Source organism: Mchenga conophoros, linkage group LG3 (genome assembly GCF_057382185.1).
Source record: "Mchenga conophoros isolate Kocher_MC1m ecotype Shallow Benthic linkage group LG3, M_conophoros_male_GT1.1, whole genome shotgun sequence".
NCBI lineage: Eukaryota > Metazoa > Chordata > Actinopteri > Cichliformes > Cichlidae > Mchenga > Mchenga conophoros.
The window spans coordinates 81,881,265-81,904,558 of NC_140528.1; the positions used below are offsets into that span (position 1 = coordinate 81,881,265).

At 56.5% G+C, this 23,294-nt stretch overlaps 6 non-coding genes and 12 pseudogenes across 6 annotated transcripts; all 18 read left to right on the forward strand.

Annotated features, from left to right (window-relative positions):
• Positions 1 to 84: 84 nt before the first annotated feature.
• LOC146580800 (5S ribosomal RNA) lies at positions 85 to 203 on the forward strand (annotated as a pseudogene).
• A 1,255-nt stretch (positions 204 to 1,458) lies between these two features.
• Positions 1,459 to 1,577, forward strand: LOC146580801 (5S ribosomal RNA; annotated as a pseudogene).
• Positions 1,578 to 2,201: 624 nt separating this feature from the next.
• Positions 2,202 to 2,320, forward strand: LOC146580802 (5S ribosomal RNA). The gene has a single exon (XR_014891721.1). It is a non-coding gene; the product is annotated as a 5S ribosomal RNA (ribosomal RNA).
• A 2,127-nt stretch (positions 2,321 to 4,447) lies between these two features.
• Positions 4,448 to 4,566, forward strand: LOC146580803 (5S ribosomal RNA). The gene has a single exon (XR_014891971.1). It is a non-coding gene; the product is annotated as a 5S ribosomal RNA (ribosomal RNA).
• A 732-nt stretch (positions 4,567 to 5,298) lies between these two features.
• On the forward strand, positions 5,299 to 5,417 carry LOC146580804 (5S ribosomal RNA; annotated as a pseudogene).
• Positions 5,418 to 7,026: 1,609 nt separating this feature from the next.
• LOC146580805 (5S ribosomal RNA) lies at positions 7,027 to 7,145 on the forward strand (annotated as a pseudogene).
• An 820-nt stretch (positions 7,146 to 7,965) lies between these two features.
• On the forward strand, positions 7,966 to 8,084 carry LOC146580806 (5S ribosomal RNA; annotated as a pseudogene).
• Positions 8,085 to 9,339: 1,255 nt separating this feature from the next.
• Positions 9,340 to 9,458, forward strand: LOC146580807 (5S ribosomal RNA; annotated as a pseudogene).
• A 624-nt stretch (positions 9,459 to 10,082) lies between these two features.
• On the forward strand, positions 10,083 to 10,201 carry LOC146580808 (5S ribosomal RNA). The gene has a single exon (XR_014891899.1). It is a non-coding gene; the product is annotated as a 5S ribosomal RNA (ribosomal RNA).
• A 2,127-nt stretch (positions 10,202 to 12,328) lies between these two features.
• On the forward strand, positions 12,329 to 12,447 carry LOC146580809 (5S ribosomal RNA). The gene has a single exon (XR_014891972.1). It is a non-coding gene; the product is annotated as a 5S ribosomal RNA (ribosomal RNA).
• Positions 12,448 to 13,267: 820 nt separating this feature from the next.
• On the forward strand, positions 13,268 to 13,386 carry LOC146580810 (5S ribosomal RNA; annotated as a pseudogene).
• A 1,255-nt stretch (positions 13,387 to 14,641) lies between these two features.
• Positions 14,642 to 14,760, forward strand: LOC146580811 (5S ribosomal RNA; annotated as a pseudogene).
• Positions 14,761 to 15,384: 624 nt separating this feature from the next.
• LOC146580812 (5S ribosomal RNA) lies at positions 15,385 to 15,503 on the forward strand. The gene has a single exon (XR_014891722.1). It is a non-coding gene; the product is annotated as a 5S ribosomal RNA (ribosomal RNA).
• Positions 15,504 to 17,630: 2,127 nt separating this feature from the next.
• On the forward strand, positions 17,631 to 17,749 carry LOC146580813 (5S ribosomal RNA; annotated as a pseudogene).
• Positions 17,750 to 18,481: 732 nt separating this feature from the next.
• LOC146580814 (5S ribosomal RNA) lies at positions 18,482 to 18,600 on the forward strand (annotated as a pseudogene).
• Positions 18,601 to 19,817: 1,217 nt separating this feature from the next.
• Positions 19,818 to 19,936, forward strand: LOC146580815 (5S ribosomal RNA; annotated as a pseudogene).
• Positions 19,937 to 20,674: 738 nt separating this feature from the next.
• On the forward strand, positions 20,675 to 20,793 carry LOC146580816 (5S ribosomal RNA; annotated as a pseudogene).
• A 1,689-nt stretch (positions 20,794 to 22,482) lies between these two features.
• Positions 22,483 to 22,601, forward strand: LOC146580817 (5S ribosomal RNA). Its single transcript, XR_014891728.1, has one exon. It is a non-coding gene; the product is annotated as a 5S ribosomal RNA (ribosomal RNA).
• The last annotated feature ends 693 nt before the right edge of the window (positions 22,602 to 23,294 follow it).

A 23,294-nucleotide genomic window follows, 5' to 3' on the forward strand; every position in this document is an offset into this window, starting at 1 on the left:
GTTATAGGATTGTCTTCGTAACTTCAGGTACTTGCCACCTAATCACTTGAATCCATAAATTGAGACATTGTGCTGGGGCCAGCAGCTTACGGACATACCACCCTGAGCACGCCCGACCTCGTCTGATCTCGGAAGCTAAGCAGGGCTGGGCTTGGTTAGTACTTGGATGGGAGACTGCCTGGGAATACCTGGTGCTGTAAGCCTTTCATTTTCATGTCATTGAACCGCTTTTGATCCAGAGAAGGGGTGTATTAAAAGACCAAAAGCAGCTGCCCATTAATGAGGGCACATTAACGACATTGCTTTTGGCTGTTTTCCAATGTCTTGTGCTGCTAGCTGATGCCACCTACACCACACCACGGCCTTATTTGCTGGCTGAGGCCACATACACCAAACCAGGGCCTTAGTTGCTATTGAGGCCAATTACACCACACCAGGGCCTGTGGCTCTTGCTCAGGCCACTTACACCACACCAGGGCCTGTGGCTCTTTCTCAGGCCACTCATATCACACCAGGCCCTGTGCTTCTGGCTGAGGCAACTTACACCACACCAGGGCCTGTGGCTGCTGGCTGAGGCCACTTACACCACACCAGGGCCTGTGGCTGCTGGCTGAGGCCATCTACACCACACCAGGGCCTGTGGCTGCTGGCTGAGGCGACTTACACCACACCAGGGCCCTTTTGCTGCTGGCTGAGGCCACTTACACCACACCAGTGCCTGTGGCTTCTGGCTGAGGCGACTTACACCACACCAGGGCCTGTGGCTGCTGGCTGAGGCCACTTACACCACACCAGGGCCTGTGGCTTCTGGCTTAGGCCACCTACACCACACCAGGGCCTTAGTTGCTATTGAGGCCAATTACACCACACCATGGTCTGTGGCTCTTGCTCAGGCCACTTACACCACACCAGGGCCTGTGGCACTGGCTGAGGCCACTTACACCACACCAGGGCCTGTGGCTGCTGGCTGAGGCCACTTACACCACACAAGGGCTTGTGGCTGCTGGCTGAGGCCACCTACACCACACCAGGGCCTGTGGCTGCTGGCTGAGGCCACCTACACCACACCAGGGCCTGTGGCTCTTGCTCAGGCCACTTACACCACACCAGGGCCTGTGGCTCTTGCTCAGGCCACTTACACCACACCAGGGCCTGTGGCTCTTGCTCAGGCCACTCATATCACACCAGGCCCTGTGCTTCTGGCTGAGGCCATCTTCACCAAACCAGGCCCTGTGCTGCTTGCTGTGGCCATGTACAACACACCAGGCCCTGTGCTGTTTCCTGAGGCCATCTTCAACAATCCAGGGCCTGTGCTGTTGGATAAATGCCAAACTGAGCCTTTGGGTTAGGGTATTATGCAAACATGCAGGTATGGTTATAGGATTGTCTTCGTAACTTCAGGTACTTGCCACCTAATCACTTGAATCCATAAATTGAGACATTGTGCTGGGCCCAGCAGCTTACGGCCATACCACCCTGAGCACGCCCGACCTCGTCTGATCTCGGAAGCTAAGCAGGGCTGGGCTTGGTTAGTACTTGGATGGGAGACTGCCTGGGATTACCTGGTGCTGTAAGCCTTTAATTTTCATGTCATTGAACCGCTTTTGATCCAGAGAAGGGGTGTATTAAAAGACCAAAAGCAGCTGCCCATTAATAAGGGCACATTAATCACATTGCTTTTGGCTCTTTTCCAATGTCTTGTGCTGCTAGCTGATGCCACCTACACCACACCAGGGCCTGAGTGACCGGCTGGGGCCACTTACACCACATCAGGGGCTGTGGCTCTGGCTGAGGCCAGTTACACCACACCAGGGCCTGTGGGTTCTGGCTGTGGCGACTTACACCAAACCAGGGCCTGTGGCTGCTGGCTGAGGCCACTTACACCACACCAGGGCCTGTGGCTCTTGCTCAGGCCACTCACATCACACCAGGCCCTGCGCTTCTGGCCGAGGCCATCTTCACCAAACCAGGCCCTGTGCTGCTAGCTGTGGCCATGTACAACACACCAGGCCCTGTGCTGGTTCCTGAGGCCATCTTCAACAATCCAGGGCCTGTGCTGTTGGATAAATGCTAAACTGAGCCTTTGGGTTAGGGTATTATGCAAACATGAAGGTAGGGTTATAGGATTGTCTTCGTAACTTCAGGTACTTGCCACCTAATCACCTGAATCCATAAATTGAGACATTGTGCTGGGGCCAGCAGCTTACGGCCATACCACCCTGAGCACGCCCGACCTCGTCTGATCTCGGAAGCTAAGCAGGGCTGGGCTTGGTTAGTACTTGGATGGGAGACTGCCTGGGAATACCTGGTGCTGTAAGCCTTTGATTTTCATGTCATTGAACCGCTTTTGATCCAGAGAAGGGGTGTATTAAAAGACCAAAAGCAGCTGCCCATTAATGAGGGCACATTAACGACATTGCTTTTGGCTCTTTTCCAATGTCTTGTGCTGCTAGCTGATGCAACCTACACCACACAAGGGCCTGAGGGACCGGCTGGGGCCACTTACACCACATCAGGGACTGTGGCTCTGGCTGAGGCCACTTTCACCACACCAGGGCCTGTGGCTGCTGGCTGAGGCCACCTACACCACACCAGGGCATTAGTTGCTATTGAGGCCAATTACACCACACCAGGGTCTGTGGCTCTTGCTCAGGCCACTTACACCACACCAGGGCCTGTGGCTCTTGCTCAGGCCACTTACACCACACCAGGGCCTGTGGCTGCTGGCTGAGGCCACTTACACCACACCAGGGCATTAGTTGCTATTGAGGCCAATTACACCACACCAGGGTCTGTGGCTCTTGCTCAGGCCACTTACACCACACCAGGGCCTGTGGCTCTTGCTCAGGCCACTTACACCACACCAGGGCCTGTGGCTGCTGGCTGAGGCCACCTACACCACACCAGGGCCTGTGGCTGCTGGCTGAGGCGACTTACACCACACCAGGGCCCTTTTGCTGCTGGCTGAGGCCACTTACACCACACCAGTGCCTGTGGCTTCTGTCTGAGGCGACTTACACCACACCAGGGCCTGTGGCTGCTGGCTGAGGCCAATTACACCACACCAGGGTCTGTGGCTCTTGCTCAGGCCACTTACACCACACCAGGGCCTGTGGCACTGGCTGAGGCCACTTACACCACACCAGGGCCTGTGGCTGCTGGCTGAGGCCACTTACACCACACCAGGGCCTGTGGCTGCTGGCTGAGGCCACTTACACCACACCAGGGCCTGTGGCTGCTGGCTGAGGCCACCTACACCACACCAGGGCCTGTGGCTGCTGGCTGAGGCGACTTACACCACACCAGGGCCCTTTTGCTGCTGGCTGAGGCCACTTACACCACACCAGTGCCTGTGGCTTCTGGCTGAGGCGACTTACACCACACCAGGGCCTGTGGCTGCTGGCTGATGCCACCTACACCACACCAGGGCCTGAGTGACCGGCTGGGGCCACTTACACCACATCAGGGCCTGTGGCTGCTGGCTGAGGCCAGTTACACCACACCAGAGCCTGTGGCTGCTGGCTGAAGCCAATTACACCACACCAGGGCCTTAGTTGCTATTGAGGCCACTTACACCACACCAGGGCCTGTGGCTGCTGGCTGAGGCCACCTACACCACACCAGGGCCCTTTTGCTGTTGGCTGAGGCCACTTACACCACACCAGTGCCTGTGGCTTCTGGCTGAGGCCACTTACACCACACCAGGGCCTGTGGCTGCTGGCTGAGGCCACTTACACCACACCAGGGCCTGTGGCTCTTGCTCAGGCCACTCACATCACACCAGGCCCTGCGCTTCTGGCCGAGGCCATCTTCACCAAACCAGGCCCTGTGGTTCTTGCTCAGGCCACTTACACCACACCAGGGCCTTATTTGCTATTGAGGCCACTTACACCACACCAGGGCCTGTGGCACTTGCTCAGGCCACTTACACCACACCAGGGCCTGTGGCACTTGCTCAGGCCACTTACACCACACCAGGGCCTGTGGCTGCTGGCTGAGGCCACTTACACCACACCAGGGCTTGTGGCTCTTGCTCAGGCCACTTACACCACACCAGGGCCTGTGGCACTGGCTGAGGCCACTTAGACCACACCAGGGCCTGTGGCTGCTGGCTGAGGCCACTCACACCACACCAGGGCCTGTGGCTGCTAGCTGAGGCCACTTACACCAAACCAGGGCCTGTGGCTGCTTGCTGAGGCCATCTTCACCAAACCAGGCCCTGTGCTGCTTGCTGTGGCCATGTAAAACACACCAGGTCCTGTGCTGGTTCTTGAGGCCATCTTCAACAATCCAGGGCCTGTGCTGTTGGATAAATGCCAAACTGAGCCTTTTGGTTAGGGTATTATGCAAACATGCAGGTATGGTTATAGGATTGTCTTCGTAACTTCAGGTACTTGCCACCTAATCACTTGAATCCATAAATTGAGACATTGTGCTGGGGCCAGCAGCTTACGGCCATACCACCCTGAGCACGCCTGACCTCGTCTGATCTCGGAAGCTAAGCAGGGCTGGGCTTGGTTAGTACTTGGATGGGAGACTGCCTGGGAATACCTGGTGCTGTAAGCCTTTCATGTCATTGAACCGCTTTTGATCCAGAGAAGGGGTGTATTAAAAGACCAGAAGCAGCTCCCCATTAATGAGGGCACATTAACGACATTGCTTTTGGCTGTTTTCCAATGTCTTGTGCTGCTAGCTGATGCCACCTACACCACACCAGGGTCTGAGTGACCGGCTGGGGCCACTTACACCACACCAGGGCCTGTGGCTCCTGGCTGAGGCCACCTACACCACACCGGGGCCTTAGTTGCTATTGAGGCCAATTACACCACACCAGGGTATGTGGCTCTTGCTCAGGCCACTTACACCACACCAGGGCCTTAGTTGCTATTGAGGCCACTTACACCACACCAGGGCCTGTGGCTGCTGGCTGAGGCCACCTACACCACACCAGGGCCTTAGTTGCTATTGAGGCCAATTACACCACACCAGGGTATGTGGCTCTTGCTCAGGCCACTCACATCACACCAGGCCCTGCTCTTCTGGCCTAGGCCATCTTCACCAAACCAGGCCCTGTGCTGCTAGCTGTGGCCATGTACAACACACCAGGCCCTGTGCTGGTTCCTGAGGCCATCTTCAACAATCCAGGGCCTGTGCTGTTGGATAAATGCTAAACTGAGCCTTTGGGTTAGGGTATTATGCAAACATGCAGGTATGGTTATAGGATTGTCTTCGTAACTTCAGGTACTTGCCACCTAATCACTTGAATCCATAAATTGAGTCATTGTGCTGGGGCCAGCAGCTTATGGCCATACCACCCTGAGCACGCCCGACCTCGTCTGATCTCGGAAGCTAAGCAGGGCTGGCCTTGGTTAGTACTTGGATGGGAGACTGCCTGGGAATACCTGGTGCTGTAAGCCTTTGATTTTCATGTCATTGAACCGCTTTTGATCCAGAGAAGGGGTGTATTAAAAGACCAAAAGCAGCTGCCCATTAATGAGGGCACATTAACGACACTGCTTTTGGCTCTTTTCCAATGTCTTGTGCTGCTAGCTGATGCAACCTACACCACACAAGGGCCTGAGTGACCGGCTGGGGCCACTTACACCACATCAGGGCCTGTGGCTGCTGGCTGAGGCCACCTACACCACACCAGGGCATTAGTTGCTATTGAGGCCAATTACACCACACCAGGGTCTGTGGCTCTTGCTCAGGCCACTTACACCACACCAGGGCCTGTGGCTCTTGCTCAGGCCACTTACACCACACCAGGGCCTGTGGCTGCTGGCTGAGGCCACCTACACCACACCAGGGCATTAGTTGCTATTGAGGCCAATTACACCACACCAGGGTCTGTGGCTCTTGCTCAGGCCACTTACACCACACCAGGGCCTGTGGCTCTTGCTCAGGCCACTTACACCACACCAGGGCCTGTGGCACTGGCTGAGGCCACTTACACCACACCAGGGCCTGTGGCTGCTGGCTGAGGCCACTTACACCACACCAGGGCCTGTGGCTGCTGGCTGAGGCCACTTACACCACACCAGGGCCTGTGGCTCTTGCTCAGGCCACTTACACCACACCAGGGCCTGTGGCACTGGCTGAGGCCACTTACACCACACCAGGGCCTGTGGCTGCTGGCTTAGGCCACCTACACCACACCAGGGCCTTAGTTGCTATTGAGGCCAATTACACCACACAAGGGCCTGTGGCTGCTGGCTGAGGCCACCTACACCACACCAGGGCCTGTGGCTGCTGGCTGAGGCCACTTACACCACACCAGGGCCCTTTTGCTGCTGGCTGAGGCCACTTACACCACACCAGTGCCTGTGGCTTCTGGCTGAGGCGACTTACACCACACCAGGGCCTGTGGCTGCTGGCTGAGGCCACTTACACCACACCAGGGCCTGTGGCTGCTGGCTGAGGCCACCTACACCACACCAGGGCATTAGTTGCTATTGAGGCCAATTACACCACACCAGGGTCTGTGGCTCTTGCTCAGGCCACTTACACCACACCAGGGCCTGTGGCTCTTGCTCAGGCCACTTACACCACACCAGGGCCTGTGGCTGCTGGCTGAGGCCACTTACACCACACCAGGGCCTGTGGCTGCTGGCTGAGGCCACCTACACCACACCAGGCCCTGTGGCGGCTGGCTGAGGCCACCTACACCACACCAGGGCCTGTGGCTGCTGGCTGAGGCCACTTACACCACACCAAGGCCTGTGGCTCTTGCTCAGGCCACTCACATCACACCAGGCCCTGCGCTTCTGGCCGAGGCCATCTTCACCAAACCAGGCCCTGTGCTCCTTGCTGTGGCCATGTACAACACACCAGGCCCTGTGCTGGTTCCTGAGGCCATCTTCAACAATCCAGGGCCTGTGCTGTTGGATAAATGCCAAACTGAGCCTTTGGGTTAGGGTATTATGCAAACATGCAGGTATGGTTATAGCATTGTCTTCGTAACTTCAGGTACTTGCCACCTAATCACTTGAATCCATAAATTGAGACATTGTGCTGGAGCCAGCAGCTTACGGCCATACCACCCTGAGCACGCCCGACCTCGTCTGTTCTCGCAAGCTAAGCAGGGCTGGGCTTGGTTAGTACTTGGATGGGAGACTGCCTGGGAATACCTGGTGCTGTAAGCCTTTGATTTTCATGTCATTGAACCGCTTTTGATCCAGAGAAGTGGTGTATTAAAAGACCAAAAGCAGCTGCCCATAAATGAGGGCACATTAACGACATTGCTTTTGGCTGTTTTCCAATGTCTTGTGCTGCTAGCTGATGCCACTTACACCACACCAGGGCCTGTGGCTGCTGGCTGAGGCCACTTACACCACACCAGGGCCTGTGGCTGCTGGCTGAGGCCACCTACACCACACCAGGGCCTTAGTTGCTATTGAGGCCAATTACACCACACCAGGGTCTGTGGCTCTTGCTCAGGCCACTTACACCACACCAGGGCCTGTGGCACTGGCTGAGGCCACTTACACCACACCAGGGCCTGTGGCTGCTGGCTGAGGCCACCTACACCACACCAGGGCCTTAGTTGCTATTGAGGCCAATTACACCACACAAGGGCCTGTGGCTGCTGGCTGAGGCCACCTACACCACACCAGGGCCTGTGGCTGCTGGCTGAGGCCACTTACAACACACCAGGGCCTGTGGCTCTTGCTCAGGCCACTCATATCACACCAGGCCCTGTGCTTCTGGCCGAGGCCATCTTCACCAAACCAGGCCCTGTGCTGCTTGCTGTGGCCATGTACAACACACCAGGCCCTGTGCTGGTTCCTGACGCCATCTTCAACAATCCAGGGCCTGTGCTGTTGGATAAATGCCAAACTGAGCCTTTGGGTTAGGGTATTATGCAAACATGCAGGTATGGTTATAGGATTGTCTTCGTAACTTCAGGTACTTGCCACCTAATCACTTGAATCCATAAATTGAGACATTGTGCTGGGGCCAGCAGCTTACGGACATACCACCCTGAGCACGCCCGACCTCGTCTGATCTCGGAAGCTAAGCAGGGCTGGGCTTGGTTAGTACTTGGATGGGAGACTGCCTGGGAATACCTGGTGCTGTAAGCCTTTCATTTTCATGTCATTGAACCGCTTTTGATCCAGAGAAGGGGTGTATTAAAAGACCAAAAGCAGCTGCCCATTAATGAGGGCACATTAACGACATTGCTTTTGGCTGTTTTCCAATGTCTTGTGCTGCTAGCTGATGCCACCTACACCACACCACGGCCTTATTTGCTGGCTGAGGCCACATACACCAAACCAGGGCCTTAGTTGCTATTGAGGCCAATTACACCACACCAGGGCCTGTGGCTCTTGCTCAGGCCACTTACACCACACCAGGGCCTGTGGCTCTTTCTCAGGCCACTCATATCACACCAGGCCCTGTGCTTCTGGCTGAGGCAACTTACACCACACCAGGGCCTGTGGCTGCTGGCTGAGGCCACTTACACCACACCAGGGCCTGTGGCTGCTGGCTGAGGCCATCTACACCACACCAGGGCCTGTGGCTGCTGGCTGAGGCGACTTACACCACACCAGGGCCCTTTTGCTGCTGGCTGAGGCCACTTACACCACACCAGTGCCTGTGGCTTCTGGCTGAGGCGACTTACACCACACCAGGGCCTGTGGCTGCTGGCTGAGGCCACTTACACCACACCAGGGCCTGTGGCTTCTGGCTTAGGCCACCTACACCACACCAGGGCCTTAGTTGCTATTGAGGCCAATTACACCACACCATGGTCTGTGGCTCTTGCTCAGGCCACTTACACCACACCAGGGCCTGTGGCACTGGCTGAGGCCACTTACACCACACCAGGGCCTGTGGCTGCTGGCTGAGGCCACTTACACCACACAAGGGCTTGTGGCTGCTGGCTGAGGCCACCTACACCACACCAGGGCCTGTGGCTGCTGGCTGAGGCCACCTACACCACACCAGGGCCTGTGGCTCTTGCTCAGGCCACTTACACCACACCAGGGCCTGTGGCTCTTGCTCAGGCCACTTACACCACACCAGGGCCTGTGGCTCTTGCTCAGGCCACTCATATCACACCAGGCCCTGTGCTTCTGGCTGAGGCCATCTTCACCAAACCAGGCCCTGTGCTGCTTGCTGTGGCCATGTACAACACACCAGGCCCTGTGCTGTTTCCTGAGGCCATCTTCAACAATCCAGGGCCTGTGCTGTTGGATAAATGCCAAACTGAGCCTTTGGGTTAGGGTATTATGCAAACATGCAGGTATGGTTATAGGATTGTCTTCGTAACTTCAGGTACTTGCCACCTAATCACTTGAATCCATAAATTGAGACATTGTGCTGGGCCCAGCAGCTTACGGCCATACCACCCTGAGCACGCCCGACCTCGTCTGATCTCGGAAGCTAAGCAGGGCTGGGCTTGGTTAGTACTTGGATGGGAGACTGCCTGGGATTACCTGGTGCTGTAAGCCTTTAATTTTCATGTCATTGAACCGCTTTTGATCCAGAGAAGGGGTGTATTAAAAGACCAAAAGCAGCTGCCCATTAATAAGGGCACATTAATCACATTGCTTTTGGCTCTTTTCCAATGTCTTGTGCTGCTAGCTGATGCCACCTACACCACACCAGGGCCTGAGTGACCGGCTGGGGCCACTTACACCACATCAGGGGCTGTGGCTCTGGCTGAGGCCAGTTACACCACACCAGGGCCTGTGGGTTCTGGCTGTGGCGACTTACACCAAACCAGGGCCTGTGGCTGCTGGCTGAGGCCACTTACACCACACCAGGGCCTGTGGCTCTTGCTCAGGCCACTCACATCACACCAGGCCCTGCGCTTCTGGCCGAGGCCATCTTCACCAAACCAGGCCCTGTGCTGCTAGCTGTGGCCATGTACAACACACCAGGCCCTGTGCTGGTTCCTGAGGCCATCTTCAACAATCCAGGGCCTGTGCTGTTGGATAAATGCTAAACTGAGCCTTTGGGTTAGGGTATTATGCAAACATGAAGGTAGGGTTATAGGATTGTCTTCGTAACTTCAGGTACTTGCCACCTAATCACCTGAATCCATAAATTGAGACATTGTGCTAGGGCCAGCAGCTTACGGCCATACCACCCTGAGCACGCCCGACCTCGTCTGATCTCGGAAGCTAAGCAGGGCTGGGCTTGGTTAGTACTTGGATGGGAGACTGCATGGGAATACCTGGTGCTGTAAGCCTTTGATTTTCATGTCATTGAACCGCTTTTGATCCAGAGAAGGGGTGTATTAAAAGACCAAAAGCAGCTGCCCATTAATGAGGGCACATTAACGACATTGCTTTTGGCTCTTTTCCAATGTCTTGTGCTGCTAGCTGATGCAACCTACACCACACAAGGGCCTGAGGGACCGGCTGGGGCCACTTACACCACATCAGGGACTGTGGCTCTGGCTGAGGCCACTTTCACCACACCAGGGCCTGTGGCTGCTGGCTGAGGCCACCTACACCACACCAGGGCATTAGTTGCTATTGAGGCCAATTACACCACACCAGGGTCTGTGGCTCTTGCTCAGGCCACTTACACCACACCAGGGCCTGTGGCTCTTGCTCAGGCCACTTACACCACACCAGGGCCTGTGGCTGCTGGCTGAGGCCACTTACACCACACCAGGGCATTAGTTGCTATTGAGGCCAATTACACCACACCAGGGTCTGTGGCTCTTGCTCAGGCCACTTACACCACACCAGGGCCTGTGGCTCTTGCTCAGGCCACTTACACCACACCAGGGCCTGTGGCTGCTGGCTGAGGCCACCTACACCACACCAGGGCCTGTGGCTGCTGGCTGAGGCGACTTACACCACACCAGGGCCCTTTTGCTGCTGGCTGAGGCCACTTACACCACACCAGTGCCTGTGGCTTCTGTCTGAGGCGACTTACACCACACCAGGGCCTGTGGCTGCTGGCTGAGGCCAATTACACCACACCAGGGTCTGTGGCTCTTGCTCAGGCCACTTACACCACACCAGGGCCTGTGGCACTGGCTGAGGCCACTTACACCACACCAGGGCCTGTGGCTGCTGGCTGAGGCCACTTACACCACACCAGGGCCTGTGGCTGCTGGCTGAGGCCACTTACACCACACCAGGGCCTGTGGCTGCTGGCTGAGGCCACCTACACCACACCAGGGCCTGTGGCTGCTGGCTGAGGCGACTTACACCACACCAGGGCCCTTTTGCTGCTGGCTGAGGCCACTTACACCACACCAGTGCCTGTGGCTTCTGGCTGAGGCGACTTACACCACACCAGGGCCTGTGGCTGCTGGCTGATGCCACCTACACCACACCAGGGCCTGAGTGACCGGCTGGGGCCACTTACACCACATCAGGGCCTGTGGCTGCTGGCTGAGGCCAGTTACACCACACCAGAGCCTGTGGCTGCTGGCTGAAGCCAATTACACCACACCAGGGCCTTAGTTGCTATTGAGGCCACTTACACCACACCAGGGCCTGTGGCTGCTGGCTGAGGCCACCTACACCACACCAGGGCCCTTTTGCTGTTGGCTGAGGCCACTTACACCACACCAGTGCCTGTGGCTTCTGGCTGAGGCCACTTACACCACACCAGGGCCTGTGGCTGCTGGCTGAGGCCACTTACACCACACCAGGGCCTGTGGCTCTTGCTCAGGCCACTCACATCACACCAGGCCCTGCGCTTCTGGCCGAGGCCATCTTCACCAAACCAGGCCCTGTGGTTCTTGCTCAGGCCACTTACACCACACCAGGGCCTTATTTGCTATTGAGGCCACTTACACCACACCAGGGCCTGTGGCACTTGCTCAGGCCACTTACACCACACCAGGGCCTGTGGCACTTGCTCAGGCCACTTACACCACACCAGGGCCTGTGGCTGCTGGCTGAGGCCACTTACACCACACCAGGGCTTGTGGCTCTTGCTCAGGCCACTTACACCACACCAGGGCCTGTGGCACTGGCTGAGGCCACTTAGACCACACCAGGGCCTGTGGCTGCTGGCTGAGGCCACTCACACCACACCAGGGCCTGTGGCTGCTAGCTGAGGCCACTTACACCAAACCAGGGCCTGTGGCTGCTTGCTGAGGCCATCTTCACCAAACCAGGCCCTGTGCTGCTTGCTGTGGCCATGTAAAACACACCAGGTCCTGTGCTGGTTCTTGAGGCCATCTTCAACAATCCAGGGCCTGTGCTGTTGGATAAATGCCAAACTGAGCCTTTTGGTTAGGGTATTATGCAAACATGCAGGTATGGTTATAGGATTGTCTTCGTAACTTCAGGTACTTGCCACCTAATCACTTGAATCCATAAATTGAGACATTGTGCTGGGGCCAGCAGCTTACGGCCATACCACCCTGAGCACGCCTGACCTCGTCTGATCTCGGAAGCTAAGCAGGGCTGGGCTTGGTTAGTACTTGGATGGGAGACTGCCTGGGAATACCTGGTGCTGTAAGCCTTTGATTTTCATGTCATTGAACCGCTTTTGATCCAGAGAAGTGGTGTATTAAAAGACCAAAAGCAGCTGCCCATAAATGAGGGCACATTAACGACATTGCTTTTGGCTGTTTTCCAATGTCTTGTGCTGCTAGCTGATGCCACGTACACCACACCAGGGCCTGTGGCTGCTGGCTGAGGCCACTTACACCACACCAGGGCCTGTGGCTGCTGGCTGAGGCCACCTACACCACACCAGGGCCTTAGTTGCTATTGAGGCCAATTACACCACACCAGGGTCTGTGGCTCTTGCTCAGGCCACTTACACCACACCAGGGCCTGTGGCACTGGCTGAGGCCACTTACACCACACCAGGGCCTGTGGCTGCTGGCTGAGGCCACCTACACCACACCAGGGCCTTAGTTGCTATTGAGGCCAATTACACCACACAAGGGCCTGTGGCTGCTGGCTGAGGCCACCTACACCACACCAGGGCCTGTGGCTGCTGGCTGAGGCCACTTACAACACACCAGGGCCTGTGGCTCTTGCTCAGGCCACTCATATCACACCAGGCCCTGTGCTTCTGGCCGAGGCCATCTTCACCAAACCAGGCCCTGTGCTGCTTGCTGTGGCCATGTACAACACACCAGGCCCTGTGCTGGTTCCTGACGCCATCTTCAACAATCCAGGGCCTGTGCTGTTGGATAAATGCCAAACTGAGCCTTTGGGTTAGGGTATTATGCAAACATGCAGGTATGGTTATAGGATTGTCTTCGTAACTTCAGGTACTTGCCACCTAATCACTTGAATCCATAAATTGAGACATTGTGCTGGGGCCAGCAGCTTACGGACATACCACCCTGAGCACGCCCGACCTCGTCTGATCTCGGAAGCTAAGCAGGGCTGGGCTTGGTTAGTACTTGGATGGGAGACTGCCTGGGAATACCTGGTGCTGTAAGCCTTTCATTTTCATGTCATTGAACCGCTTTTGATCCAGAGAAGGGGTGTATTAAAAGACCAAAAGCAGCTGCCCATTAATGAGGGCACATTAACGACATTGCTTTTGGCTGTTTTCCAATGTCTTGTGCTGCTAGCTGATGCCACCTACACCACACCACGGCCTTATTTGCTGGCTGAGGCCACATACACCAAACCAGGGCCTTAGTTGCTATTGAGGCCAATTACACCACACCAGGGCCTGTGGCTCTTGCTCAGGCCACTTACACCACACCAGGGCCTGTGGCTCTTTCTCAGGCCACTCATATCACACCAGGCCCTGTGCTTCTGGCTGAGGCAACTTACACCACACCAGGGCCTGTGGCTGCTGGCTGAGGCCACTTACACCACACCAGGGCCTGTGGCTGCTGGCTGAGGCCATCTACACCACACCAGGGCCTGTGGCTGCTGGCTGAGGCGACTTACACCACACCAGGGCCCTTTTGCTGCTGGCTGAGGCCACTTACACCACACCAGTGCCTGTGGCTTCTGGCTGAGGCGACTTACACCACACCAGGGCCTGTGGCTGCTGGCTGAGGCCACTTACACCACACCAGGGCCTGTGGCTTCTGGCTTAGGCCACCTACACCACACCAGGGCCTTAGTTGCTATTGAGGCCAATTACACCACACCATGGTCTGTGGCTCTTGCTCAGGCCACTTACACCACACCAGGGCCTGTGGCACTGGCTGAGGCCACTTACACCACACCAGGGCCTGTGGCTGCTGGCTGAGGCCACTTACACCACACAAGGGCTTGTGGCTGCTGGCTGAGGCCACCTACACCACACCAGGGCCTGTGGCTGCTGGCTGAGGCCACCTACACCACACCAGGGCCTGTGGCTCTTGCTCAGGCCACTTACACCACACCAGGGCCTGTGGCTCTTGCTCAGGCCACTTACACCACACCAGGGCCTGTGGCTCTTGCTCAGGCCACTCATATCACACCAGGCCCTGTGCTTCTGGCTGAGGCCATCTTCACCAAACCAGGCCCTGTGCTGCTTGCTGTGGCCATGTACAACACACCAGGCCCTGTGCTGTTTCCTGAGGCCATCTTCAACAATCCAGGGCCTGTGCTGTTGGATAAATGCCAAACTGAGCCTTTGGGTTAGGGTATTATGCAAACATGCAGGTATGGTTATAGGATTGTCTTCGTAACTTCAGGTACTTGCCACCTAATCACTTGAATCCATAAATTGAGACATTGTGCTGGGCCCAGCAGCTTACGGCCATACCACCCTGAGCACGCCCGACCTCGTCTGATCTCGGAAGCTAAGCAGGGCTGGGCTTGGTTAGTACTTGGATGGGAGACTGCCTGGGATTACCTGGTGCTGTAAGCCTTTAATTTTCATGTCATTGAACCGCTTTTGATCCAGAGAAGGGGTGTATTAAAAGACCAAAAGCAGCTGCCCATTAATAAGGGCACATTAATCACATTGCTTTTGGCTCTTTTCCAATGTCTTGTGCTGCTAGCTGATGCCACCTACACCACACCAGGGCCTGAGTGACCGGCTGGGGCCACTTACACCACATCAGGGGCTGTGGCTCTGGCTGAGGCCAGTTACACCACACCAGGGCCTGTGGGTTCTGGCTGTGGCGACTTACACCAAACCAGGGCCTGTGGCTGCTGGCTGAGGCCACTTACACCACACCAGGGCCTGTGGCTCTTGCTCAGGCCACTCACATCACACCAGGCCCTGTGCTTCTGGCCGAGGCCATCTTCACCAAACCAGGCCCTGTGCTGCTAGCTGTGGCCATGTACAACACACCAGGCCCTGTGCTGGTTCCTGAGGCCATCTTCAACAATCCAGGGCCTGTGCTGTTGGATAAATGCTAAACTGAGCCTTTGGGTTAGGGTATTATGCAAACATGAAGGTAGGGTTATAGGATTGTCTTCGTAACTTCAGGTACTTGCCACCTAATCACCTGAATCCATAAATTGAGACATTGTGCTGGGGCCAGCAGCTTACGGCCATACCACCCTGAGCACGCCCGACCTCGTCTGATCTCGGAAGCTAAGCAGGGCTGGGCTTGGTTAGTACTTGGATGGGAGACTGCCTGGGAATACCTGGTGCTGTAAGCCTTTGATTTTCATGTCATTGAACCGCTTTTGATCCAGAGAAGGGGTGTATTAAAAGACCAAAAGCAGCTGCCCATTAATGAGGGCACATTAACGACATTGCTTTTGGCTCTTTTCCAATGTCTTGTGCTGCTAGCTGATGCAACCTACACCACACAAGGGCCTGAGGGACCGGCTGGGGCCACTTACACCACATCAGGGACTGTGGCTCTGGCTGAGGCCACTTTCACCACACCAGGGCCTGTGGCTGCTGGCTGAGGCCACCTACACCACACCAGGGCATTAGTTGCTATTGAGGCCAATTACACCACACCAGGGTCTGTGGCTCTTGCTCAGGCCACTTACACCACACCAGGGCCTGTGGCTCTTGCTCAGGCCACTTACACCACACCAGGGCCTGTGGCTGCTGGCTGAGGCCACTTACACCACACCAGGGCATTAGTTGCTATTGAGGCCAATTACACCACACCAGGGTCTGTGGCTCTTGCTCAGGCCACTTACACCACACCAGGGCCTGTGGCTCTTGCTCAGGCCACTTACACCACACCAGGGCCTGTGGCTGCTGGCTGAGGCCACCTACACCACACCAGGGCCTGTGGCTGCTGGCTGAGGCGACTTACACCACACCAGGGCCCTTTTGCTGCTGGCTGAGGCCACTTACACCACACCAGTGCCTGTGGCTTCTGTCTGAGGCGACTTACACCACACCAGGGCCTGTGGCTGCTGGCTGAGGCCAATTACACCACACCAGGGTCTGTGGCTCTTGCTCAGGCCACTTACACCACACCAGGGCCTGTGGCACTGGCTGAGGCCACTTACACCACACCAGGGCCTGTGGCTGCTGGCTGAGGCCACTTACACCACACCAGGGCCTGTGGCTGCTGGCTGAGGCCACTTACACCACACCAGGGCCTGTGGCTGCTGGCTGAGGCCACCTACACCACACCAGGGCCTGTGGCTGCTGGCTGAGGCAACTTACACCACACCAGGGCCCTTTTGCTGCTGGCTGAGGCCACTTACACCACACCAGTGCCTGTGGCTTCTGGCTGAGGCCACTTACACCACACCAGGGCCTGTGGCTGCTGGCTGATGCCACCTACACCACACCAGGGCCTGAGTGACCGGCTGGGGCCACTTACACCACATCAGGGCCTGTGGCTGCTGGCTGAGGCCAGTTACACCACACCAGAGCCTGTGGCTGCTGGCTGAAGCCAATTACACCACACCAGGGCCTTAGTTGCTATTGAGGCCACTTACACCACACCAGGGCCTGTGGCTGCTGGCTGAGGCCACCTACACCACACCAGGGCCCTTTTGCTGTTGGCTGAGGCCACTTACACCACACCAGTGCCTGTGGCTTCTGGCTGAGGCCACTTACACCACACCAGGGCCTGTGGCTGCTGGCTGAGGCCACTTACACCACACCAGGGCCTGTGGCTCTTGCTCAGGCCACTCACATCACACCAGGCCCTGCGCTTCTGGCCGAGGCCATCTTCACCAAACCAGGCCCTGTGGTTCTTGCTCAGGCCACTTACACCACACCAGGGCCTTATTTGCTATTGAGGCCACTTACACCACACCAGGGCCTGTGGCACTTGCTCAGGCCACTTACACCACACCAGGGCCTGTGGCACTTGCTCAGGCCACTTACACCACACCAGGGCCTGTGGCTGCTGGCTGAGGCCACTTACACCACACCAGGGCTTGTGGCTCTTGCTCAGGCCACTTACACCACACCAGGGCCTGTGGCACTGGCTGAGGCCACTTAGACCACACCAGGGCCTGTGGCTGCTGGCTGAGGCCACTCACACCACACCAGGGCCTGTGGCTGCTAGCTGAGGCCACTTACACCAAACCAGGGCCTGTGGCTGCTTGCTGAGGCCATCTTCACCAAACCAGGCCCTGTGCTGCTTGCTGTGGCCATGTAAAACACACCAGGTCCTGTGCTGGTTCTTGAGGCCATCTTCAACAATCCAGGGCCTGTGCTGTTGGATAAATGCCAAACTGAGCCTTTTGGTTAGGGTATTATGCAAACATGCAGGTATGGTTATAGGATTGTCTTCGTAACTTCAGGTACTTGCCACCTAATCACTTGAATCCATAAATTGAGACATTGTGCTGGGGCCAGCAGCTTACGGCCATACCACCCTGAGCACGCCTGACCTCGTCTGATCTCGGAAGCTAAGCAGGGCTGGGCTTGGTTAGTACTTGGATGGGAGACTGCCTGGGAATACCTTGTGCTGTAAGCCTTTCATGTCATTGAACTGCTTTTGATCCAGAGAAGGGGTGTATTAAAAGACCAGAAGCAGCTCCCCATTAATGAGGGCACATTAACGACATTGCTTTTGGCTGTTTTCCAATGTCTTGTGCTGCTAGCTGATGCCACCTACACCACACCAGGGTCTGAGTGACCGGCTGGGGCCACTTACACCACACCAGGGCCTGTGGCTCCTGGCTGAGGCCACCTACACCACACCGGGGCCTTAGTTGCTATTGAGGCCAATTACACCACACCAGGGTATGTGGCTCTTGCTCAGGCCACTTACACCACACCAGGGCCTTAGTTGCTATTGAGGCCACTTACACCACACCAGGGCCTGTGGCTGCTGGCTGAGGCCACCTACACCACACCAGGGCCTTAGTTGCTATTGAGGCCAATTACACCACACCAGGGTATGTGGCTCTTGCTCAGGCCACTCACATCACACCAGGCCCTGCTCTTCTGGCCTAGGCCATCTTCACCAAACCAGGCCCTGTGCTGCTAGCTGTGGCCATGTACAACACACCAGGCCCTGTGCTGGTTCCTGAGGCCATCTTCAACAATCCAGGGCCTGTGCTGTTGGATAAATGCTAAACTGAGCCTTTGGGTTAGGGTATTATGCAAACATGCAGGTATGGTTATAGGATTGTCTTCGTAACTTCAGGTACTTGCCACCTAATCACTTGAATCCATAAATTGAGTCATTGTGCTGGGGCCAGCAGCTTATGGCCATACCACCCTGAGCACGCCCGACCTCGTCTGATCTCGGAAGCTAAGCAGGGCTGGGCTTGGTTAGTACTTGGATGGGAGACTGCCTGGGATTACCTGGTGCTGTAAGCCTTTAATTTTCATGTCATTGAACCGCTTTTGATCCAGAGAAGGGGTGTATTAAAAGACCAAAAGCAGCTGCCCATTAATAAGGGCACATTAATCACATTGCTTTTGGCTCTTTTCCAATGTCTTGTGCTGCTAGCTGATGCCACCTACACCACACCAGGGCCTGAGTGACCGGCTGGGGCCACTTACACCACATCAGGGGCTGTGGCTCTGGCTGAGGCCAGTTACACCACACCATGGTCTGTGGCTCTTGCTCAGGCCACTTACACCACACCAGGGCCTGTGGCACTGGCTGAGGCCACTTACACCACACCAGGGCCTGTGGCTGCTGGCTGAGGCCACTTACACCACACAAGGGCTTGTGGCTGCTGGCTGAGGCCACCTACACCACACCAGGGCCTGTGGCTGCTGGCTGAGGCCACCTACACCACACCAGGGCCCTTTTGCTGCTGGCTGAGGCCACTTACACCACACCAGTGCCTGTGGCTTCTGGCTGAGGCCACTTACACCACACCAGGGCCTGTGGCTGCTGGCTGAGGCCACTTACACCACACCAGGGCCTGTGGCTCTTGCTCAGGCCACTCACATCACAACAGGCCCTGCGCTTCTGGCCGAGGCCATCTTCACCAAACCAGGCCCTGTGGTTCTTGCTCAGGCCACTTACACCACACCAGGGCCTTATTTGCTATTGAGGCCACTTACACCACACCAGGGCCTGTGGCACTTGCTCAGGCCACTTACACCACACCAGGGCCTGTGGCTGCTGGCTGAGGCCACTTACACCACACCAGGGCTTGTGGCTCTTGCTCAGGCCACTTACACCACACCAGGGCCTGTGGCACTGGCTGAGGCCACTTAGACCACACCAGGGCCTGTGGCTGCTGGCTGAGGCCACTCACACCACACCAGGGCCTGTGGCTGCTAGCTGAGGCCACTTACACCAAACCAGGGCCTGTGGCTGCTTGCTGAGGCCATCTTCACCAAACCAGGCCCTGTGCTGCTTGCTGTGGCCATGTAAAACACACCAGGTCCTGTGCTGGTTCTTGAGGCCATCTTCAACAATCCAGGGCCTGTGCTGTTGGATAAATGCCAAACTGAGCCTTTTGGTTAGGGTATTATGCAAACATGCAGGTATGGTTATAGGATTGTCTTCGTAACTTCAGGTACTTGCCACCTAATCACTTGAATCCATAAATTGAGACATTGTGCTGGGGCCAGCAGCTTACGGCCATACCACCCTGAGCACGCCTGACCTCGTCTGATCTCGGAAGCTAAGCAGGGCTGGGCTTGGTTAGAACTTGGATGGGAGACTGCCTGGGAATACCTGGTGCTGTAAGCCTTTGATTTTCATGTCATTGAACCGCTTTTGATCCAGAGAAGGGGTGTATTAAAAGACCAGAAGCAGCTCCCCATTAATGAGGGCACATTAACGACATTGCTTTTGGCTGTTTTCCAATGTCTTGTGCTGCTAGCTGATGCCACCTACACCACACCAGGGTCTGAGTGACCGGCTGGGGCCACTTACACCACACCAGGGCCTGTGGCTCCTGGCTGAGGCCACCTACACCACACCGGGGCCTTAGTTGCTATTGAGGCCAATTACACCACACCAGGGTATGTGGCTCTTGCTCAGGCCACTTACACCACACCAGGGCCTTAGTTGCTATTGAGGCCACTTACACCACACCAGGGCCTGTGGCTGCTGGCTGAGGCCACCTACACCACACCAGGGCCTTAGTTGCTATTGAGGCCAATTACACCACACCAGGGTATGTGGCTCTTGCTCAGGCCACTCACATCACACCAGGCCCTGCTCTTCTGGCCTAGGCCATCTTCACCAAACCAGGCCCTGTGCTGCTAGCTGTGGCCATGTCCAACACACCAGGCCCTGTGCTGGTTCCTGAGGCCATCTTCAACAATCCAGGGCCTGTGCTGTTGGATAAATGCTAAACTGAGCCTTTGGGTTAGGGTATTATGCAAACATGCAGGTATGGTTATAGGATTGTCTTCGTAACTTCAGGTACTTGCCACCTAATCACTTGAATCCATAAATTGAGACATTGTGCTGGGGCCAGCAGCTTACGGCCATACCACCCTGAGCACGCCCGACCTCGTCTGATCTCGGAAGCTAAGCAGGGCTGGCCTTGGTTAGTACTTGGATGGGAGACTGCCTGGGAATACCTGGTGCTGTAAGCCTTTGATTTTCATGTCATTGAACCGCTTTTGATCCAGAGAAGGGGTGTATTAAAAGACCAAAAGCAGCTGCCCATTAATGAGGGCACATTAACGACACTGCTTTTGGCTCTTTTCCAATGTCTTGTGCTGCTAGCTGATGCAACCTACACCACAGAAGGGCCTGAGTGACCGGCTGGGGCCACTTACACCACATCAGGGCCTGTGGCTGCTGGCTGAGGCCACCTACACCACACCAGGGCATTAGTTGCTATTGAGGCCAATTACACCACACCAGGGTCTGTGGCTCTTGCTCAGGCCACTTACACCACACCAGGGCCTGTGGCTCTTGCTCAGGCCACTTACACCACACCAGGGCCTGTGGCTGCTGGCTGAGGCCACCTACACCACACCAGGGCATTAGTTGCTATTGAGGCCAATTACACCACACCAGGGTCTGTGGCTCTTGCTCAGGCCACTTACACCACACCAGGGCCTGTGGCTCTTGCTCAGGCCACTTACACCACACCAGGGCCTGTGGCACTGGCTGAGGCCACTTACACCACACCAGGGCCTGTGGCTGCTGGCTGAGGCCACTTACACCACACCAGGGCCTGTGGCTGCTGGCTGAGGCCACTTACACCACACCAGGGCCTGTGGCTCTTGCTCAGGCCACTTACACCACACCAGGGCCTGTGGCACTGGCTGAGGCCACTTACACCACACCAGGGCCTGTGGCTGCTGGCTTAGGCCACCTACACCACACCAGGGCCTTAGTTGCTATTGAGGCCAATTACACCACACAAGGGCCTGTGGCTGCTGGCTGAGGCCACCTACACCACACCAGGGCCTGTGGCTGCTGGCTGAGGCCACTTACACCACACCAGGGCCCTTTTGCTGCTGGCTGAGGCCACTTACACCACACCAGTGCCTGTGGCTTCTGGCTGAGGCGACTTACACCACACCAGGGCCTGTGGCTGCTGGCTGAGGCCACTTACACCACACCAGGGCCTGTGGCTGCTGGCTGAGGCCACCTACACCACACCAGGGCATTAGTTGCTATTGAGGCCAATTACACCACACCAGGGTCTGTGGCTCTTGCTCAGGCCACTTACACCACACCAGGGCCTGTGGCTCTTGCTCAGGCCACTTACACCACACCAGGGCCTGTGGCTGCTGGCTGAGGCCACTTACACCACACCAGGGCCTGTGGCTGCTGGCTGAGGCCACCTACACCACACCAGGCCCTGTGGCGGCTGGCTGAGGCCACCTACACCACACCAGGGCCTGTGGCTGCTGGCTGAGGCCACTTACACCACACCAGTGCCTGTGGCTTCTGGCTGAGGCGACTTACACCACACCAGGGCCTGTGGCTGCTGGCTGAGGCCACTTACACCACACCAAGGCCTGTGGCTCTTGCTCAGGCCACTCACATCACACCAGGCCCTGCGCTTCTGGCCGAGGCCATCTTCACCAAACCAGGCCCTGTGCTCCTTGCTGTGGCCATGTACAACACACCAGGCCCTGTGCTGGTTCCTGAGGCCATCTTCAACAATCCAGGGCCTGTGCTGTTGGATAAATGCCAAACTGAGCCTTTGGGTTAGGGTATTATGCAAACATGCAGGTATGGTTATAGCATTGTCTTCGTAACTTCAGGTACTTGCCACCTAATCACTTGAATCCATAAATTGAGACATTGTGCTGGAGCCAGCAGCTTACGGCCATACCACCCTGAGCACGCCCGACCTCGTCTGATCTCGGAAGCTAAGCAGGGCTGGGCTTGGTTAGTACTTGGATGGGAGACTGCCTGGGAATACCTGGTGCTGTAAGCCTTTGATTTTCATGTCATTGAACCGCTTTTGATCCAGAGAAGGGGTGTATTAAAAGACCAAAAGCAGCTGCCCATAAATGAGGGCACATTAACGACATTGCTTTTGGCTGTTTTCCAATGTCTTGTGCTGCTAGCTGATGCCACTTACACCACACCAGGGCCTGTGGCTGCTGGCTGAGGCCACTTACACCACACCAGGGCCTGTGGCTGCTGGCTGAGGCCACCTACACCACACCAGGGCCTTAGTTGCTATTGAGGCCAATTACACCACACCAGGGTCTGTGGCTCTTGCTCAGGCCACTTACACCACACCAGGGCCTGTGGCACTGGCTGAGGCCACTTACACCACACCAGGGCCTGTGGCTGCTGGCTGAGGCCACCTACACCACACCAGGGCCTTAGTTGCTATTGAGGCCAATTACACCACACAAGGGCCTGTGGCTGCTGGCTGAGGCCACCTACACCACACCAGGGCCTGTGGCTGCTGGCTGAGGCCACTTACAACACACCAGGGCCTGTGGCTCTTGCTCAGGCCACTCATATCACACCAGGCCCTGTGCTTCTGGCCGAGGCCATCTTCACCAAACCAGGCCCTGTGCTGCTTGCTGTGGCCATGTACAACACACCAGGCCCTGTGCTGGTTCCTGACGCCATCTTCAACAATCCAGGGCCTGTGCTGTTGGATAAATGCCAA